Raw genomic sequence first — 22181 nt, 5'->3', positions numbered from 1 at the left:
AAATTCTAAAGAAATTAAAGGAACACAGTCCATCAACCACATTAAAGGTAGAAGATAAATATTTTAAATCTTTCCTTGAAAATACTAGTACACTTAATAGAAACAACGATTTGATGACAACGGTAGCTAGACAAAAGCGAACACGTATTGACTCACCCGGTAATACGCAAAAGGGTAGCAGACGGTTTATACCTCGCCTTATGTTCAAAATGGATCAAGTTTTGAAAGGTGTTTAGGAAAATATTGGAGAGCCAGGAAGTTTCAGTTCTCCCACTACACTTCCCCAAGTTACTGGAATTAAAAAGAAGCAGCAAAAGAGTATTTACAAAAGGAACCCAGTTATACTCTTCATCAAAATCATAGAATAAGAGGTCATCACTATCGAAAAACTAAAGTCTTTCACCCTCTGCGTATATTATAGGCAGATCCTTCGTCCTTAAACGTGATACAAAGACATAACTCTAAACGCTTATTTCACTTGCAGCAAGTGTTTTAGTCGCTATGCATATGCAGTTCCATTGCAGACAAAGAGAGGCATTGAAGCTGCTAAGACCCTTGAATCCATTTTTAAAAAGGTTGGTATAAAAAAATTCAAACAGACCGGGGAAGTGAATTTGTTCATCCACATGTAAAAAGGGTTCTTTTGAAATATAATACAATACTCTATCATAGTCATAATCCTATAAAGGCGGCATCTGCTGAAGTTTAATATGAAAAAATTGACTTTTAATTTCAAGATATCTTACATTGAAAAATACAGCTGCATTTATTCATGATCTAGATAAATTTATGTTGATGTGTAATCAATGCCCTCATCGATCCTTGTTCAATTTTAGTCCTATTAAAGTTCATCGTAGTGACAATACACTTTTCCTTAAACAATATTCTAACAAAGCGGCAGGGGCAAAAATTTAATGTTGTTGATACTGTTCGAATCAATCGTACAAGAAATATTTTTTAAAAGGGAAATTACTTGTCGTCCTTTGAACTTTTTAAAGTGTCAAAAGTCTTGGACATTAAACTTATAACGTATCGTCTTCGTGTTATGTAAGATGAAGAGATTCTTGGTGGTTTTTATGACTATTAATTACAAAAAGTTGGAAATAGTAAAATTTATCAAATTGAAAAAGTATTAAAGAGTCGTACGCGCAAGGGTAAGCAACAGTTACTTGTTTGCAGGATACAACTCTGATGTTGATTCGTGGATACCCGCTGAAGACGTTCATCATGTCTGAAGGTTTTTATGTGACATTCATGTCCAACGTTTTCGATCCTCTTTATTACGATTTGAATAAAACAAGCGATTTTTGGACAAAACTCTCCTCTGCCATCAAATTTGAGGGAAAGTATGAAGTTGCTCTTGTTGATTGTATTCTTGAAAATACTTATGATATCCTGAGAAAAGACCGTACATACGAGATAAAAATTAGACCACTCGATTGGCCAATCATTAACGATCAATATGTAGTTGAAAATATGAATTCATTTGATTACCCCTTTGTCACATAATCATATAAGGAGTTTGGGACTATGAACAAATTGTATCGTGCTATCAACAAAAAATTTCACATCGTAAAAATGGGGCCTTTCAATTCAATTATTCAAAGGAAGAGGGTAAAATCATAATTACTTTACCTATTGACAATGAAAAGGTTATTCTCAACGATAATCTAAGAGAAGCTCTTGGCTTTAAAAAAAATGTAATCCATGGCAAAAGTGAAGGAAGCGCTAGTGGCATGAATCGTGTGATCTTCGCAGAGTATCCATCTGCCTTCTCCTCGGACAGATGTATATTTCTTTACGCTTCCTTTGTTGAGAGATCAAGAGTTGGTAATACTAATGTCCCCTTCGTACATGTTCTTAAACGAAAAACCTCTAATGGCAATATTCACCACTAAAATATAAAGCACCTTCAATACATTCCAGTCAACACATCGTATTTGGAGTTCTGTCAGTTAACATTAAGAAGTGAATGTGGTGATCCTCTAACAATAACAAAAGGTTTAGCTGTAATTACATGTCTTTTATTACCCATTCAGTGAAGTTGCTAATAAAACTCTGTTTTTATGTCCTGATATTCATTGCTTTGTTGCTTTTCCATGACTACGACAGTTGGGCCATGAAATGTACTATTACAGGGGTCATTCGTCAATGTCCGGGTACGGTCTCGGCAGTTGGTTTGCAAAGCTGTTTCACTCTGTACTACCCTTGTCTGATAAAATATATTGCACCGGTTGCAACGGATTTTGCGTCCTCTAGGTTACATGATTGGGGCTCTGGGAAGGATATTCAAGAAAGTGTTTCGCAAAATCCCAGGTCGAACGCACGATCCCTTGGCGAGCGATTGAAACTACGCGGAAAAGGTTTAAAAAGTGTTCGAAAGACCTCATCACTCATCAGTCTCAAGTCAACCCGGAAGCGTAAAGCATCAAAGAAAATAAAAAGATCCAAAAAGGAATTCTTTCCTTAGAAAAATTGTCATATCTACCACATAAAGATTCTTAGCCTTCAGTCATCTCATCTATAAATCTTTTCAATGCGGTGAATATAGATGTCAGTGTAAAAAATGGATACTATGAACAATTTTACCCGCAACAGCCGCTCTCTGAAAATGTCCATTTTAAAATTTATCCCAATGAAGACTACTTTATTTATTTGACTTTGACATTTATAGATTTAAATGTCATTGTTAAAAAATCTAACAATGAAAAACTTAGTTCAGCCGAGGGATTAGCCTACGAAAATTGTGCACTACACAGTTTATTTCGACGAATAAGTGTCCACATAAACGGAACATCGGTGAGCACGAGCAATAATCTTTCAAATTATGCAAGTTATATACAATTCATGCTGATGACTTCAATGTCTTATAAGCAGTTGAGGGGACAAGCCCTGGGTCATGAATATAAAACAAATACTGGCGTCACTAATATTCTTAGAGATGCGACAACTAAAGATTTCCATTTAGTTGGGAAACAAAATCATGAGATATTTAATACACCTCATTGGCTGCCTCCCAATCTAAGTATTAACATAAAACTACAACTCGCACCATCCAATTATATTATGCGAAAAGTACTGGGCGCTGCACCCGATGTAACAATCTCTCCCATGTCGGCAATACTCAATGTTTGTAAACAACAAGTTATGAGTTCTGTAGCTTTGGCAATTGAAAAATTAAGACCTGCTGAAAATAATGTCAAATTGCTTGTGCCTCAGACAAACACGAATCAGTGCCATATTGCTACGGGTACTCTTACCTATACCGATTCTTAATTTACCAATGGCGAAATTCCTTCAAAATTGGCATTGGCTTTTGTAAAAAGTGCTTGCGCTGTTGGATCATGGACAGATTCCCCGCATAAATTTTAACTGTTTGAACTTTCGTCGCTTGTGTGTAAAGTAAACGGAGTTCGGCTCTATAAATTATCCATTGATAATTCCTACAGGACCCTATATGAATTGACAATGCAATCCCTAGATCGAGATTCTCAATTATTCGAAAATGGTATAAGTAAAGAAATGTTTGCGAAAACTCATGGCATTATTGTATTGGATTTGTCCGGTACTCAAGATATGAGTATTGCCCGGAAGTTTAATGTAAGTTTAGTGTGTACCTTTGCCGAGCCATTGGAGGAAGGTATTGCAGTAATCTCGCTAAATTAATTTAAAACCTATTAGGAAATTACCCCTGACGGAAGTTTTTTTTAGACTTGGCACCATGAAAATGAATCAAATAATCAGTGCATTCAATATGGAAGCATAGTCAACGTGCCGACAATATCCTGATCATTGTTAATAGCAGTCCATCAACGGTAAAGACGGGGCATTGGTTATGCCTCTTTCAAACTAGAAAGAATATAGAATTTTTTGATCCTCTTGGTCTATCGTATACATTCTACACACCTCACATTAAAAATTTTCTTGAGCAGAGCGGAAAATCAATTATTCAAAATTGGAAACGGGTACAAGATCTATCAACAAAAAGCTGTGGTTTTCATGCCCTATTATATTTTATACTTACATGGACATACTTACATGGATTTCTTCAAGATTTATGGCGACAATCCTCGACTGAACCTCTTTCTTGTTGAAAACACTCATACATATCTCTATAATATAAATTTCGGTGCCCTAATAGTGAAATGCTTTAAAAATCCATGTAAATTTGTTTATTAATACAATTTGTATATATACAAAACACTGTGTCCTTTAGATTTCTTCTTCTACGTAAAATTAATCACCAGAAACGAAAAGTGCCGACACCTCGTCAGGGTTCAACTTGTGTGCGTTTTGGCATGCATTAGCAGGATTAAATTTTCTACCATATATGGTAATACCATTTTTTATTAAATCTCTTTGTAAAAACAATAATACTACTCTGAGTCATATGATAAAATTCACGTGTTTCAATTTGCTTATTTGAGGCAATGTCACAGACAAAATTCTTATGTGAAGAATCCCTTTCTGTAACAGCCAAATAAAAGTCTATAGGTTTATAACCAAAGTAGCCAGTATCTTCACAGTGATGTCGTAAAAACTACACTATTTTATTATTCCAGAAATTGAAGCGTAGAACAGGTTCTTCTTCCCAAAACAGTTTAAAGCCACGACGATACCAGCCTCTAAAAAATAAACCGAACTCACGTTTAGTGTTTTTCGCAATCATGCCAGGTTAAGTATTTTCCAATACATCACATTTATCATAGTGAAAATTGGAGTATAAGAGTCTTCTATTATGAGAGTCACAAATCTCTTCAAGACCTGGATTACAGTCTTTAATTTGCACTGCATATCCTCTATGCAATTTACACGGATTGCATAATTTACGCTTACACTCTCACTACCAAATGCAGATTAACCGTTTTCTATAAAATATTCTCTTCAATATATTTCACTAGCGCTTTAATCCATCTTGTAGTCTCTAAATAAAAGATCAAATAGGGATAAAATCCTTTTAATAGACAATTATGATGATAACAGTGATAGAAATTCACAACAAAATACCAGATTTTTCAGTCGCATATTTACTACTCATGACGGTCACTGCATGTGTGACCAAAATATCTGGTATTTTTTTGTGAATTTCTATCACTGTTTTCATCATCACTGTCTATAAAAAGGATTTTATCCCTATTTGAACTTTTGTTTATCGTCATGGAAAGGCGGTGTGGTCTCCGAAATTATCTTGCAGTCTCTGTATATGTTCACCTTAATCTCTGTATATATTCACCTTAGCCGCAAAGCATAATTGTTCTTCCAACTTGAATTTGCTTAATGTTATAGCATATACAGCATACATCCTGTCCCATTCTAGGGTTAGCCGGCAGCCCCTTGTAATTTCCACTACCAACTTAGGCACTCTAGGTCCCGTTTCATCAACACTTTCAATAATCAATAATTGATTAGCATCCATTTCAATGTTGACTATCCCACTTTCAGAAAGAAACTAACTCTCGATCAATAAAAATGGCTTCTACCACCTGGAAACATGTTTAGACAAGATTTTGCTATAAAATGCCTGTCTAGACAAGTAGATGGGGTAATAGAAAAACTATAATAATAGAACACCTGGGAAGTCTACCACTGGAACGTCCGAGGGCATGTCACAGAAATACTATGAACCTATTTAAAGCGTTAGGGTGTGTGGCGTTATCTAACAGGGCTCCACTTGAAATACACAGGGGTGTGTCGCATGACGAAACATGCGCTTGAAATCCTATGATATTTTTCCTAGTTTAATTTCCTATCTGTGTTGAAGAAACAGGGCGTGTTGCGACGTCAGAAGGCATTACTTTAAAAATCCTATGCTATTTTCCTACCTGTGCCGTGACGTCAGAGGGCTGTGCTTGAAATCTGCTACCTGTGTTGCAGAAGTGCCTGTGGGGGTACAGCTCATAGAATGGATCAGAGGCAGGAGCTATAGCGTTGCCTATAGTAAAGGATAAACGACTCCAATGTTTTTTCTTTTCCCCCTCAGAGGCACTTCATATGGAAGGAGTCGTCGTAAAAACTTCGAAGGGGGCTCATTCGATCGGAAATCGAGAGTTTTAGTGCCCTTTTTAAGGGTCAAAAGTGATTGGAAGGCAACGAATACCCCTTCCACGCCCACCATTTCCCCAAACACATCCAATCAAAATTTTGAGATACCCAGTTTATTCTACATAAATGATTTCCAAATAGAAATTATGTTTTTGAGGAGGACACTCCCCCATAGTCCTCAGAGCAAGGGTTTTAAGTTATGCCCTGGGGCATATAAGGTTTTTATAGAAAGCGTTGTCGTAGAAACTTCAAAAAGGGCTCATTCGAATGGAAATTTACATGGCTAGTGCCCTTTTTAATAGTCAAAAGTGATCGGGTTGAGGTAGCCATTTTGTTCAACGCTGTTGAAAGCTCTGGAAATTATATCTTTGAGCATGGTATTTAGCATGGCATTCCCCCAAAGGTCTTCAGGGCTAGGGTTAAAATTATGCCCTGGGGGCATATATGGTTCTTATGGAAGGAAGTGATTAAGGAGATATTTCTTTCCAGAAAGAGCGTTCTTTCCAGAAAGAACGCAATACATCTCACACTGGTCCTGACCTTCGGGGACATAGTCATTGAAATAACTAGGTAAGGCAATTGTACCTTGCTTAGCTCCTCTCTTAAATGGTACAGTTCTATCATGTGGCCTTGCCATTTCGCCTCGTTTGTGAGGGATTTTATGACGGACTTGTTGCTTAACATACACATCCCTTTGAAATCTGAAGATAGCCGGATTTACTCCTCTTTTAACAGCCCTTAAAAGCATAAGGGGGTGGATCAGGGAGGCAAAGGCGTGATGAACATTATGACTGGCCAAGGCGAGTGAACTATCTGTACAAGAAGCATAAAGCAGAGCATTAGCAAAAACTGCAAGGGTGCCTACACATCCAATGCCATGTTAAAAGCCAAATTGATATGGAGGCGTGTAGCATTTTTCTTCAAGCCCTCTTATGAACAGTAGTTCCTAAAGCTTGCATAAACTGGTTGATACAGTTTTGGGCCCGAAAGATGTACATTGATTGGAGATTTTTTTTTTTCTTGCTTTTGGACTAGGAGAAAGATATCCCACGCAGAATGTTGACGGAACAAAGCCTTGTGTAAAAATCATCTGCAGCAGTATCGTGAGATGTTTTAAAAGCGCATGACCACCATTTCTGATATGTAGAGCGTGAATTTCATCTATGCCTCTTGAACACTTTGACTTAAGGTGCATAATAGCATCAGTCACAGACGTTACGGATACTATAAAATCAGTCAAAGGATCCATGCAAAAGTTGGTCAAGCTCTTCAGCATATTTGTGTTCAAGTTGGGGGTCTGGTGAAGAGATTTCGGCCTCATAGAAGAAATATCACTCAGATAGAGGAACATCAGCAGCGGACATGGAGGTTTTGGGGATTCTTGGACGAAGCATCGACCAAAGGAAATAAGGGCTGCCTTTGATTTTTTGTGCTGACTGTTCTATGATTTTCTTGCGGTGGTTCTGAAGTTCCTTGGCAAACTTTTTCTTTGTTGCGATGCGGATGAAATTAGCAGGACCGGACCGGGGTTGGTCGTATTCAATCCATAGATGTAGCCAAACTTTGCTGAAAAGCAAGATTGGGAGAGATTTTGACTTCCACGCCACTTGGGAACTGTTCCTGGATGGCGACACTTCAATGAAACAGCACAAGATTCTGCATATTGTAAAGCATGGCACATCTCTGCACAATATATATCAAGGAGAATTCGTTTTTCCTCAGCGGGCAGCTGTTAATGCTTGATTAGCAGGACAAACGGTACCTTAATCATAAAAGGATTGTGGAAACACTATCCTAATACAGTTCCGGGCTATTTAATGCCCAATGACGTATATACACTGGATTTGGTGTTTTTGGGTGACTAGTAGGTATCTGCATGGGCGCCCATAAGGTGGGGGGGGGCAGGGTGCCACCTCCCCCTGGCTGAAGGATGCTGCCTTAGTTTGATATTTTTGTTCTGAGATTTCTTTGATATAGCATTAAAAGTGCCAATTAGACCAAATTTGCCCCCCCCTGGAATTCAGCTTATGGGCGCCCATGGGTATTTAGTCGTAGTGTTGTTGAAGAAGTTCTTAATAATATTTTAATACAGAATTTCGGGTGGACAGAGATGGGTGTTGTTGTTCATGTGGATGGAAATTCTGCTGGACTTTTGATCTTCTACGTGACTGAAACCATTGTAACCTCTGCATTATGTGTCTTTGATGTTTAAACACATTGTATACATATGTTTAAATACATTGAAACATTGTATATAAATAAGAAAAGAGAAATATTAACATATAAAATCGCAGAAAACAAAGCTTGTTATATGTCTCCCCCCCCCCAGAAATTTTCTAGCGAGTTTCGGGATGCCTTGAGCATGTGAACGTAATATTTTATGCTGCACAGAAAAAGATTGTCGCAATGGGAGGGGCACTATTACTCCGCCACCTCGCACCAACAATAAAGGCGTAGACCAAAAATATTCCCGGGAATAGAAGGGGGACTAGACATCAATGTCTACTTTCCCCTCTCCCTCAAAACTCGTTCTATATTTATCCAAAGGCTCAGTGAGAGTTAAGATATACTGGTATTAAAATGCACTGTTCGACCGACATGCGTGACTCTCAATTGGTTGCTTGCACTGTTCTGCAAACTTATTACAATACAGCACCTGCCAATGATAACTACAAATGCTACACTAATTTTCAAATAAAAGGTATTATAAGATATGATATGATTTATTAACACTAAAACCCTACTGGGCCATGGTTAATACACAACACACTTCAAAAATAATAAATGAAAACATCCTTATTACAAACAAAACAAAAATAAAGTAAAAAATAAATCTAAAGAAAAAGATCTCTATGCTCCATGCCCAGTCCAATAAACCTAGTCCAATTCGTGTTCTCAACTAAAATATCAAAATGTGTTGTTGCTGGTAGAGCAGTAGCATGCCCAGGTCATAAATTTAGGCGGAGGAGAAAGAAGGCCCCTCAAATGTACACTCAAAAGGGCCCACTGGTTTGTCCGCAAGTCCCATGAGTTACAAACCGTCTCCCAGTAATGGGTTAAATTGCATAGTGATGCAGAACACCATCGCGGGAGGATCCTCTACAACTGTTGCAGGGCGTAAGATCCAGATCTATGGACAACGGCCTCTGCAAAAGGCTGCCTCGACCTTTTCGAGGTACCTGCAAGACTGGGACCTTGCAGTCAACTCTATTCCCACTTGAGGAGTGGCGCCCCTCAGGGAAATTGTAGCCTAGTAAACGACACAGCACTCGCATGGGATTCTGACTAATGGTCAATTTTTTTGGGCTTGGTATGTTTTGACGGGCGTCTTCGGGCTGAAAAACCTCTTCCTGGCTAATTTATCTATTATGGGCTGCCTCCTCGTAGTAGCGTAAAATTTGTAGGCATGAATATATAATGAGTCGGAGGTAATAGGCTGGAGATTGTCTGTGCAGGATTTCGACTCTTGTTGATAGAAGAGCATCGCCAAGTGCTGAAAACCATGTTGTGACCAAGATGGGCCCAGCATTGCACAAAGCCTTTATTCATGGAGGTCCCAGGGACTTCTTGCTATCCGGTTCTAAGCCGGCTTAAGCACTTCGGTGTATACTTGAGAAGATATGTGATCCCCGTCCTGCACGGGTATCCGGGATCATTGCTTTTCCTGAGGCAAAAATAATTTCAATGATTTAAAAAACATAAAAATTGGAACTTGGAATATTACGACGTTAAAAAATGACTATCTTATCGACATTTTGACTGACGAATTCAGACGATTCGAACTGGATTTATTAGGAGTTTCGGAAACTCATATCCCAGGGGTGGGAAGCATGAAATTAGGTGATACAGAATTTGTTTACTCAGGCAGGAAGGATGGGGTACAAAGACAGGGAGTAGGGCTCATGATGAATCAGGAAGTTGCTAAGTCTTGTTTAGGCTGGGAAGGTATTAATAATAGAATACTAATTGCTCATTTTATGACTAAAAAGTTCAGGGTATCAATAATAGTAGTATACGCCCCTGTAGAACCGACTGACGGAGATACTAGTGACTCAGAGATGAATTTTACTTACAGTTAAAGGAGCAACTAGACAGGGTCCCAGGTAGAAATATCATGTTATTACTGGAAGATTTTAACGCCCAGATAGGTAGAAATAGAGATATATGGTATGCTAGCGGGGGTAAATTTTGTGTAAGAAAAGAAAACAGTATTGGATAGACTTTGGTAATTATTTAGATATAACAATTTAGTTATACCCAAAACGGTATTAGGCCATAATATGGCTCATAAGTTAACATGTTATTCACGTGATGGTAAGACAGCAAACCTTATTGATTAGGTTATAGTAAACCGAAGACTGGCAGGATCAATACAAGATACTAGGGCATATAGGAGTGCCGGCATTGATGTTAAAAGTAAAGATCACCATCTGATAACGTCAAGGGTTAATTTAAAGCTGAAATATCGGAAGGGTAACTACCTCCCGGGAAGTTATGATGTTGGTAGACTTCAGGAAGTGAATTTTAGAGAAACTTTCCAGGGACAGTTGAATGCTAAACTTTAGAGTTTAAAATTTGATAATGTGGAAGATGGTTGGAATAATATTAGAAAAATAATTTATGAAGTTGCTGAATGTGTATTAGGGAAGAAAGCTAGGAGTGCAGCTAAGAATATAAGTGAAAAAGCTCTATGCTAAATAGAAAGGAGAAAGGACTTGTACAAGAACTATCCGAGTGATAGATCATATGAAAACAAAAGGAATGTAAAAAAAGTGGAGAAAGCATTAAAATATGAACTAAGGAGGTGTGAAGTGGAGGCCATGGATAAAATTGGCGAGGATCTGGAAGATGAAGCTAGACTGCATAATAGTACAATATTGTACTGGCATGTTAACAAATTGAGTGGGAGTAATCAATCCTGACTTGGCCCAGTTAAAGATAGGACTGGGGCCGCAATTAGCGATAAGGAAAAAACTAAAGAGAGATGGGCCGAACACTTCGGGAATTTGCTTACCCGAGATAGAGTTGCAGGAAAAGATATAGAGGAAAATGAAAAGGTTTGTGATACCTTGAATGTGAAGGAAGATTTGTTTTGCGAGGATGAATTAGCAACAGTACTAAAAGGATTAAAAAATAATAAGGCTCCAGGTGCTGATAGGGTGGTAAATGGGTTTCTTAAATATGTTGGCTCTCAGGTTAGAAATAAGTTACTGAAGATTATGAATATGATTTTTGAAAAAGGGGAAGTACCTGAGGATTTTAGGGAAACCTTAATTAAGCCACTTTATAAGAAGGTGATAAAAGTGAGTGTGGTAATTAATGAGGCATTAGGAAACGAGGTTAGCAGCTGGTTTCGTATTAAATCAGGAGTTAAGCAGGGTTGTGTTCTATCCCCTTTTATATGGATTATTTTGATGGACTTTGTTTTAAGGAGCACGGGAAAGGCAATGGGAGACCACAGAATCAAATGGGGAGGTAAAAGTCTCCTGGACTTGGATTTTGCTGATGATTTAAGCATCCTAGATGAAAATGTGAGCAAAATGAATGAAGTTTTAGAGGTTTTGTGAGTTCAGGGCGCTAGAATTGGTTTGAAAATTAATTTTAGGAAGACTAAGTCACTAAGGCTAGGAATAAGTGAAGATGAAAAGGTGACGTTGGGTAATGAAAAGCTTCACTTACCTTGGTAGTATTATTAGTAAAGAGGGTTTTAGAGGTTAGGAAGTTTTAGAGGTTTTGTGAGTTCAGGTTGCTAGAATTGGTTTGAAAATTAAATTTAGGAAGACTAAGTCACTAAGGCTAGGCATAAGTGAAGATGAAAAGGTGTCGTTGGGTAATGAAAAGATTGATCAGGTGGGCAGCTTCACTTACCTTGGTAGTATTATTAGTAAAGATGGATGGAGCAGTGAAGATGTTAAAAGTAGAATACCCAAGGCTCAGGGTGTTTTTTCACAGTTAAAAAAAGTTTGGAAGAATAGGAAGATAAGTCTGCAAGCCAAGATTAGAATATTAAAAGCTACAGTGATGACAGTGGTCAAATATGGCTCTGAAGCATGGACTCTCCGAAAAGCGGATGAAGATTTGCTAGATGTTTTCCAGAGAAATTGCTTAAGGTTTGTTCTGGGTACCCGGCTGACTAACCGTATTTCAAACAATAGGCTATACGAAGGGCCCGTTGTGCGTATGAAGGATGACAGATTGCCGAAGACTGTTCTTTTCGGCCAACCGTCTAGGGCTAAACGGAAAGCAGGTCGTCCTCGCCTGGTGTGGGAGGACGTCATAAAGAAAGATTTAAAGGAAATGGGAACTTTGTGGGCGGGTGTAAAAAGAGAGGCTTTGAATTGATTGGGGTGGAGGAGGAGCCTGCGTAGCTGTGTTGGCCTCAGGCGGCTTGATGCTGCGGTTAGTTGTTAGTAGTAGTAGTAGAATACTCGTGTAAATCCTAGAGAGGACTCATTTGATTGAAAGTTGAAAGTTCTAGTTCACTTTTTAAATGTCAAAAGATATTGGAGGGTAACCAGCCCCGTCGCCCCGCCCTTTTTCCCAAATGCATCCGATACAAATTTTGAGACAGTTATTTTGTTAAAAATAGTCGAGGGCAACAACCCCTCGTATGGAGGGGGGAGGGGGGTTGTTGCCTGCAAATATGACACCTAAAAAGTGAACTAGAACTTTCAATTTCCAATCAAATGCGCCCTATCTGAAATTTATACGAGCATCCCTTTCAAAAGAACCATACACGCCGCCAGGACAACACTTACAACAACCACCCCTAATCTAATTTTTGAACAATTTTTAAAAAACTGGCTATCTCAAAAGTCGTAGTGGATGGGTTTGCAGAAAAAAGGGCATTGGGGGGGGGGGCTAGTTGCCCTTAAATCTCTTGACTCTTAAAAAGTGAACTAGAACTTTCAATTTCCTATCAAATGAGTCCTCTAGGAAGTTTATACGAACATCCCTTTCATAAGAACCATACATGCCCTTAGGGCATAACTTAAACGCCTTCCCCTTGGCCCTGTGGGGTTGTATGGACACGGAGTTTATTGTTAGCATGTAATGAACGGGTGAGTCGGCTCGTTAGTAACCGAAAATCTAAAAACAGAATTTTGAAAATTTTCGCAGAAAATTTTCCAGGTGGGGGCCAGACGCCAAAGTAGCAGTGGTGGCTGGGTGACAGTTTAGGCGGTCTAGAACACCAAACTACGACTTTACCCTGAAGAGGACGAATTCGCAATCTATTTAAAATCCTGAAAAGCTAATTGATTTAAAAGTATTAATAACTATATTTTAGGCTTCCAAGTTGCAAAAGAAGTAATGCCACACAGTGGTAGTTCTGGATTCAAAACAAAAATAATTCCCTTTATTTTCTAATAAAATTAGGCTACGTTTGTTGATCTGTAATTTCGTATCAGCTATAATGAGGGGGGGTGATTCATTGCTTAGGAGGGGTTAGGGTAGATTCCTACAAAAGTACATTTTAATGGACAAACTGCTTACTCTTCATGAGGCTTCAGATAAACGTTGAAAGAGGAAGGGGGTGTAGGAATTAATTAGAATGTTTCTCTATACAGCTAATATGCTACATTCCCATATCTACCAGCACAGAGGTCGAAAAATCAAGCCAGGTCATCATCAGCCCTGCCATAAAACCTCCTTGGGGTGGCAAATTCTGCTAGGAACTTGGTTTTCAGCAATTTTAAATGGCAATATTTTTCTTTTTCTATTTATACGAAGTACTTCAATGTGTTTAAAAAATATATGCAACCTCTATTGTAGAGGTTGTGATCATGGGCGTAGGGAGGGGTGGCAGGGGGGCAGCTGCCCCCCCTAGACCTTCAAATTTAAATTAGATATGGCTGAAAAATCAGATGGTTTGGAAAATTCAGTTGATAAAACTCCATCACGCTATCGACTGCCCCCCCCCCCTAGACAATATGCTGCCTAATGCTGCCTACGCCCATTGTTGTGATGGCTTCATTTATGCAGAAGATCGAAAGGGTCATAGAATTTCCATCCATACAAACGATAATATTCTTTTTATCCAAAATTCTTTATTATTAAATATAATTATAAAATTCTTTATTAAATAAAATTCTTTATAAAATTCTTTATTGAATAACCAAAATTCTTTATTATTAATATAAACAAGGACTTTTCACCAAAATTATTATTCATCACCGATTTTTTAAGCATATTCAAATTTTATCCAAAATTGAAATCATAAATTTAAACGTAGGACGGTACTAACCAACGTATAATTATTGATTTACACATTTTAAAAGCAATTGACCAGGGATTTAAGGGACCGGTACCTCAAATTATATCTTGGTTAGGCCTGGGTATGATTTGGAAAACCATCAGAAATTAAATAAAAAAAGAGCTTTTCAACGTAAAGCAAGAAAAAGATTTGAAACCTATTTGAAAAGATTATTCTTTGTATGAAGGGGGCTTTCTCCTCCTTACATCTTTACTCTTTGCCGTGAAGTTGGCTTTTTTCCAAGCTTTTAAAGAAAATTTGCAATTGGAAAAAAAAATTCAAAGCAGTAAAAAACTTTTTTTAATGAGAAAGGTGTCGAGAGGGGGGCAGTCCCCCTTATATACAGAGTAATTTATATTTGTTTTAAGTTTTAAACTTGCTCATTACTCTAGGTGAGAAACTTTTTCTATTCGTTTAATTACATTTCGTGAAACTGTAAAGTCTTATGAATACAATAATTTTGGTAACGCAGAAAAAACGATCAATATTTCAATGATCTCTGTTTGGATTTTGATAAGTAATCAAACAGTTCGTGTTTTTTAACCATCGTATAGACCCAGTGGGCCTAGAACGTTGGGAGAGGGCTAATTTTAACGGAAATGAAAAGTTCTAGTTCCCTTTTTAAGTGACCAAAAAAATCGGAGGGCAACTAGGCCCCATCCCACTCCGCTTTTTTCCCAAAATCGTCCAATCAAAATTTTGAGATAGCTTTTTTGTTCAGCATAGTTGAAAGGCCCAATAACTATGTCTTCGGAGATAAAATGACCCCCAACAGCCCCTGGGGAAAGGCTATAAAATTCGCCCATTGTTCTTTTTCTTATTGGGAAGTATGATTATATTTTTTGGGTAGGGAGGGGAGGACGAATTTTCTGCTTTGAGAATTGTCAATGGAGAGGATAGTTTCCAGGGGTGAAATTTTAAGAGGAAATTTTACACGGGGTGAATTTATCAGAATTCATATACGAAATTTCTTTATATGTCTTGCATTCACTTTACCGATTCAATTTTACGCGTGGAGATATTAAGGGTAATTGTCCGGGACAAATTTTCGCCAGGATTGAATTGTCCGGAGGATATTTCTGTGGGAAGGGAGATTTTTCCGTGAAGCTGGAGCCAGTTATCCTGTTTTTTTGTAAAAAACAATCAGAAAAAACATGTTTTTTCATCTGAAAGAAAGGAGCAACATTAACACTTAGAACGAACAGAAATCATTACGTATGTGAGGGGGGTTGCCCCCTCCTCAGCATCACACAAGGATTGTTTAATTAGAACAATAAGTAACTTTTTTTAAGGTGCCAAAAAACTGTAATGTAGTGAGTGAGGTGTCGAGAAGGAGCAACCCCCGTCATATACGTAATAATTTCTATTCATTTTAAGTTTTAATTCTGCTCCTTACTTTCAGTTGAATTTTTTTTTATTCAATGAAGATTAGAGACAAAAAGTTTTCTAGACAAAATGTCAATTAAAGTAAAATTATAAAAATGAAAAAAGTAAGTAATTACAAAAAATACACAAAACAATAGCCTACTTACAAAATCTTAGATATAAACTCCCAGCATTTAGCTCTGTTGAGCAATGCCGAAGCGTTGGATGGATATTTCTTAACAATATCGACAGTTTTGAACTTGGTTATCAAACACCAAAATATTTAATGCCTTTAGACTCAGTGTTTATAAAAAGTAACGTATTATCAAAGTAGTTTGATCAAAGTAGAACATTAAAACTTAGATTAAGAAAATCAAATCAAAATTTTTAATTCAATATTTTTAATTTAATTTTGAACACCAAAGACCAGTATATTTGAAACCTTTTATACTTCATAACTGCACAAAATAAAATCTTTTTCAAAATGACGACTGAATAAATACAATCACTCCTGGGAAAAAATTGATAATAAAACACAAAAAACGTATCCGTTCAGGGGGAAAATACAGAAATTCCCAGCATTCCGATCAGGGGAAACATTTCTGATTATATTGGCTTTATATATCAGCTCATGGGTAGTCTTGTAATGCAAGCAAAAGTTGACAGCATATTCTTAAAAATTGCCCTTTATTTAGTTGTTTTCTTTGGGTTTTCTATAAATATACGAACTTTCTTGTGTTCTAATAACTGCACTACTTACTAATAAACAAATACATATTTAGGATCACCATAAAAAACTGATTCTTTGATTGAATATTATCAATAGTTAGGCTCTTATACTTTCGCTATTGACCATATTCACCATAAAAAACTGATTCTTTGATTGAATATTATCAATAGTTAGGCTCTTATACTTTCGTTATTGACAAGGATCGTTATTTACTTACCATTCATTACTATGAAGAATTTGACTTTTTTACTCCAACCAAATCATATAGAAATTTTTTTTTTGGAAAACTGGTTAAGGGTTACTCAATCACAAATTAGAACTTATATTTTCCTTATTATGGGTCAAAATATATTGGCAGGCAGCCAACAAAGGGGCAACAAACTTTTTTTCATGTTTTTCCCTATTCTGCCCTCTTTCGTTTGGTTTCATTATAATTACTTTATAGTCCCAAATTTCCAGGGGGGGACAAGGCCCCCCTGCCCCCCCCCCCTTGCCAGAGCCCATGGGTAACAACACCAAAAGGTCAAACGATCTTAACAAAAATCATACCATCAGAGTCAGCATATCAGAGAGCCCTAATATACAATATCAAGCTCCTATATAGAAAAATGTGGAATGTTGCATATTTTATGACAGGAAATACCACGTATGCATCTTTATTTGTTTTTCTCTCCTGTAGTGATCGTATCGAGCAAGTGATCAGAGAGAGATCAGAGAGGATCAGATCTCGGAGATCAGAGAGGGCTAATTTGACCTGATATCAAAAAATCTTGTGCCCTTTTCAAGTGACCAAAAAGATTTGAATGCAACTATCCCCTCTCACATGCCCTTTTTTCCCAAAAGACATTCGATCAACATTTCGACATAGCTTTTTGATTCAGTATAGTTGAAAGGTCCAATAACTATGCTCTTATGGTTGACATGACCCCTACAGTACCTGTGGAAACGGCTGTAAGTTACGTAATTTGCCCGTTGTTCACGTATAGTATTCGTTATCGGGAAATACACAAGAATTTCTGCAGTGGCATTTTCTATGAGAAGAACTTTCCCTGGGGGGAGGGGGGCAGTTTCAGGAAGCAATTCTCCAGAGAAAATTGTACACGGTTGGGATGGGATATCCTGCCATGATTTAAAAAATGGTTAGTAATTAAATGAAAAAAAAATCAACTGAAAATAATGAACAAAATTAAAACTTAAACGAACAGAAATTATTCCGTATATGATTGGCAGAATATCTTTTGCGCAACTGTCGCTCTGTATGCTAAAGTTTGACTTTTAAACACAATTCTGCAAGAAAAACTGCGCAAACACAAAACTCATTGAATTTCAATAAGAAGTACTTTTAAAGAACTTTACGACTTTAGGATAAGGACTGAAAGTTGAGGAAGGGACAGCCCTTCGTCATATATGGAATAATTTTTTTTTCGTTTCAACTCTTAACAATGCTCGTTACTTTCAGTTGAAAAAAGTTGTTTTATATTTAATTTTTGGGAAAAAACAGAGAGCACAAACATTACATCAATACGAAACCAAGCTAAACAGTGCCGAAATGTCTATTTTTATTGATTAATTTTAAAAAAAACTTTCCGAAATATAAGTTTTTCAAAGAAAAGTAAAGGCCATTTTAAACTTAAGCTCAGGAGATACAAATACCTGTTAAAATTGAAAGTCAAAACGACCAGAAATTAATATTAAAGAATAAATGAAACCCAAAACGAACAGAAATTAAATAAAGAATAATAGGAGAAAACATACAACAAGCAATAATATAAATGAATAAATAGATCTTAAAGATAGTAATGCTCAGATTGAATATAAAAATCAAGCTTAAAACGAAAAAAATATTTTGCTATTAAAGTATTAATGAAACTTAAAACGAACAGAAATTAAATAAACAATCAATGCGAACAAACATGCAACATATATTAATGTGAATGAATAAATAAATCTTAAAACGAATGAAACTTAAATTGAATATGCAAATCAAGTTTGAATCGAATAAAAATAACTACAAACAAGAGTTTGGATATCGCCTCACTGCAGAAGCCAAAAACCTACTGCGTCATTGGTGTCTTACTGGAAACTATTTGAGTCTTGGACATTTTTGGAAAATATAAACAAAATCAAAATCAATATTATTTAGATATTTACATTAATTGTTGAAAGATCCGTCAGTTCAAAATTTTTATTCACCGTACTTTTTGTTTTCGTTTTCAATGCTGTAAGAGCTGGAAAAGAATAAATTTGTAATATATTACAAATTTACTAATATATTACTGTAATATATTACGAGTAATTCCTTTTCGGTGAAGCGCCAATGACGCAGAAGGCTTTAGGTTTTTACAGTTAAGGAAGGGGGCAGTATCCAAATTTTGTTTGTAGTGAAACTATATTTGTCTTAACCAATCTTGGAAAGAACTAATAAATTAAACTGAATATTTGATGTATAGTGATGTTAATTGAAAGCCCATCAGTTCAAAATTTTACTGTAATTTTAATATTTATTTTCAACATTAAGTACAAAAGAAAACATTTATAATATAATTTGTTTTCAGTAAAGCGCAAATGACACAGTAGGTTTTAGGCTTCTGCAGTGAGGCGATACCCAAACTCTTGTTTGTAGTTATTTTTATTCGATCCAAACTTGATTTGCATATTAATTTAAGTTTCACTCGTTTTAAGATTTATTTATTCATTTACATTAATATATATTGCATGTTTGTTCGCATTGATCGTTTATTTAATTTCTGTTCGTTTTAAGTTTCATTTATACTTTAATAGCAAAATGTTTTTTTCGTTCTAAGCTTGATAATCATATTCAATCTAAGCATTACTCCCTTTAAGATCTTTTTATTTATTTATATTATTACTTGTTGTATGTTTTTGCTATGATTGTTTATTTAATTTCTGTTCGTTTTGGGTTTCATTTACTCTTTAATAGTAATTTCTGGTCGTTTTGTGTTTGAATTTTAACAAGTATTTGCATCTCCCGAGCTTAAATTTAAAATGGCCTTTACTTTTCTTTGAAAAACTTATTTTTCGGAAAGTTTTTTTTTAATTTGTTCGTTTTTGATTACAAAAAGTTTCAAGTTTTTATGGCGTGGGGGGGGGGGGTTACTTACTGTCCGATTATTCTTGACTTTAAAAGAACTTTCTACTCTAGAACTCTCTAGAACTCTCTAGAACTTTCTATTTAAATCGAATGAGGCTTTTTTCAAAGTCCTCCGTTCCCGATTTAGGAGATTAGACAGACTCATTGGGCTGTAGAATGTTGGATCGGTTGAGTTGTGGAAGACGTTAAAATACACAAAAATACTTTATATTTTCAGTTATTGCAGGATTGATTAAATATATTGTGGAATGGTGAGTCCCCTGGGCCATCATTTGGGTGAGCCTCAACTCATAATATGCCATTTTGATCAATTGTTCCGTGTTATGTGCATATATTATTCTATATATGTTATTTTGAGTTATACTTTTATCACATTACTTTCAATTTTATGCCTTTAGATAAAAACTGAAACTATAGCGTAACCCGGGGTGGGGGGGGGGAAGGATCTCCCTTCACATGCATAATTGAGCAGCCACAGAGAAAGTAATACAAATGAAAATAATCTGTCTTTTGATAATGTATTTTTTTAAAAGACATGAACAAAATCGTCTAAAGGAACCTGAAGTGCTATCTCTGACATTTCCGTTGATTCTTTATTCCCGTTACTTTCAGATTTAAAATTTAGAATATTATCCAATGAGTTGAGTCGTCCCCTCCCTGAATAATTCACATTTGGAAAACCCACCCCTGGGAAATTCCTCCCCCTCAAAGAACATTTTCTTATACTGCTGATAATTCCCCGCGTTAAATTCCACCCAGCAGAAATTTATATATTAATTTACATTAATATCAGCACTAAATTTATTTATTAATTTACATTAATATCTATTGTATGTTTGTTTGCAGTGATTGTTTATTTAATGATTGTTTGATGGTTTATATGCCCCCAGGGCATAGCTTACAACGCCTACCCCCTGTGTCAACACTGGAGTTTTTTGTTATCAGAACTTTGAACTAATTTAACAAAATGTCTATCTAAAATTTTTATCTGATGCATTTAGGGCGTGGATGAGGGGGGGGGGCTTGTTGCCGTCCAGTCTCTCTTGACTCTTAAAAAGTGAACAAGAACTTTGAATTTCCAATCAAATGAGCCCTCTCCATAGTTTATACAAGCATCCCTTCCATAAGAAATAATGGGAAGGATTCGGAGAACGCTTAAACCACAACCCTTGCCCTGAGGGCTGTGGGGGAGTTATCATCCTTAAAGAACTAATTTCCAGAACTTAAAACTACGTTTAATAAAATGGTTGTCTCAAAATTTTGATTGGATGTGTTTGGGGAAAAGGTGGCGTGAGCGGGGGGGGGTTAGTTGCCCTCATATCACTTTCGACTATGAAAAAGGGCACTAGTTCTTTGAATTTCCAATCGAATGAGCCTTTTTTGAAGTTTCTACGACAACGCCTTCTATAAAAACCTTATATGCCCCCAGGGCATAACTTAACACCCTTGCCCTGAGGGTTGTGGGGGATTTTCCTCCTCAAAAACATATTTTCTATCTGGAAATACACTACTCTGAACAAACTGGCTATCTCAAAATTTTGATTCGATGTGTTGGGGGAAATGAGGAGTGGGGGAGGGGGGTCTGGTTGCCCTGCAATCACTTTTGACTATTAAAAAGGGCACTAGCCTTTTCAATTACCAATCGAATGAGCCTATTTTGAAGTTTCTACGACAACGCCTTCTACAAAAACCTTATATGCTCCCAGGGCATAACTTAATACCCTTGCCCTGAGGGTTGTGGGGGATTGTCCTCCTGAAAAACATATTTTCTATCTGAAAATCAACTACTCTGAACAAAATGGCTATCTGAAAATTTTGATTGGATTTGTTTGGGGGAATGTTGGGCGTGGGGGGGGGGGAGCTAGTTGCCCTCCAATCACTTTCGACTATTAAAAAGGGCACTCTATCCCTTTGAATTTCTAATCAAATGAGCCTTTTTAAGTTTCTACGACAACGCCTTCTAAAAAACCTTATATACCCCCAGGGCATAACAACCCTTGCCCTGTGGGCTGTGGGGGAGTTTCCTCCTCAAAAACATATTTTCTATCGGGAAATCAACTACGCTGAACAAAATGGCTATCTCAATATTTTGATTGGATTTGTTTGGGGAAATGATGGGTGTGGGGGGGTCTAGTTGCCCTCCAATCCCTTTCGACTATTAAAAAGGGCACTAGCCCTTTGAATTTCCAATCGAATGAGCCTGTTTTGAAATTTCTACGACAACGCCTTCTATAAGAAAATTATATACCCCCAGGGCATAACTCAAAACCCTTGCCCTGAGGGTTGTGGGGGAGTGTCCTCCTCAAAAATATATTTTCTATCTGGAAATCAACAACGCTGAACGAAATGACTGTCTCTATATTTTGATTGGATGTGTTTGGGGGAATGATGGGCGTAGGGGGGCTAGTTGCCCTCCATTCATTTTCAACTATTAAAAAGGGCACTAGAACTCTCGATTTCCAATCGAATGAGCCCCCCTTGAAGTTTCTACGACGACCTCTTCCATATGAAGTGCCTCTGGGGAAAAAAAATAATAAATAATAAAACATTGGATCCGTATGGCCTTTACTATAGGCAACGCTATAGCTTTGCCTCTGATGAGGCCTACGTGGCTTCAAAATAAAATTTGCGACCAATTTCGTCATTAAATTATCACTTAACTTCGAAGTATTTAATTA

At 36.8% G+C, this 22181-nt stretch overlaps 1 protein-coding gene across 1 annotated transcript in view; it reads left to right on the top strand.

Annotated features, from left to right (window-relative positions):
- GCS2alpha (glucosidase 2 subunit alpha) overlaps window positions 1–22181 on the top strand; it is a 131676-nt gene that overhangs the window by 20315 nt on the left and 89180 nt on the right. The window lies entirely within an intron of this gene.

The sequence above is a fragment of the Artemia sp. Qi Xiang Cuo genome, chromosome 7, assembly GCF_049724085.1.
Source record: "Artemia sp. Qi Xiang Cuo chromosome 7, ASM4972408v1, whole genome shotgun sequence".
Lineage (NCBI taxonomy): Eukaryota > Metazoa > Arthropoda > Branchiopoda > Anostraca > Artemiidae > Artemia > Artemia sp. Qi Xiang Cuo.
Note: the sequence above shows the minus strand (reverse complement) of the source record. Positions and strands in the feature narration are given on the sequence as shown.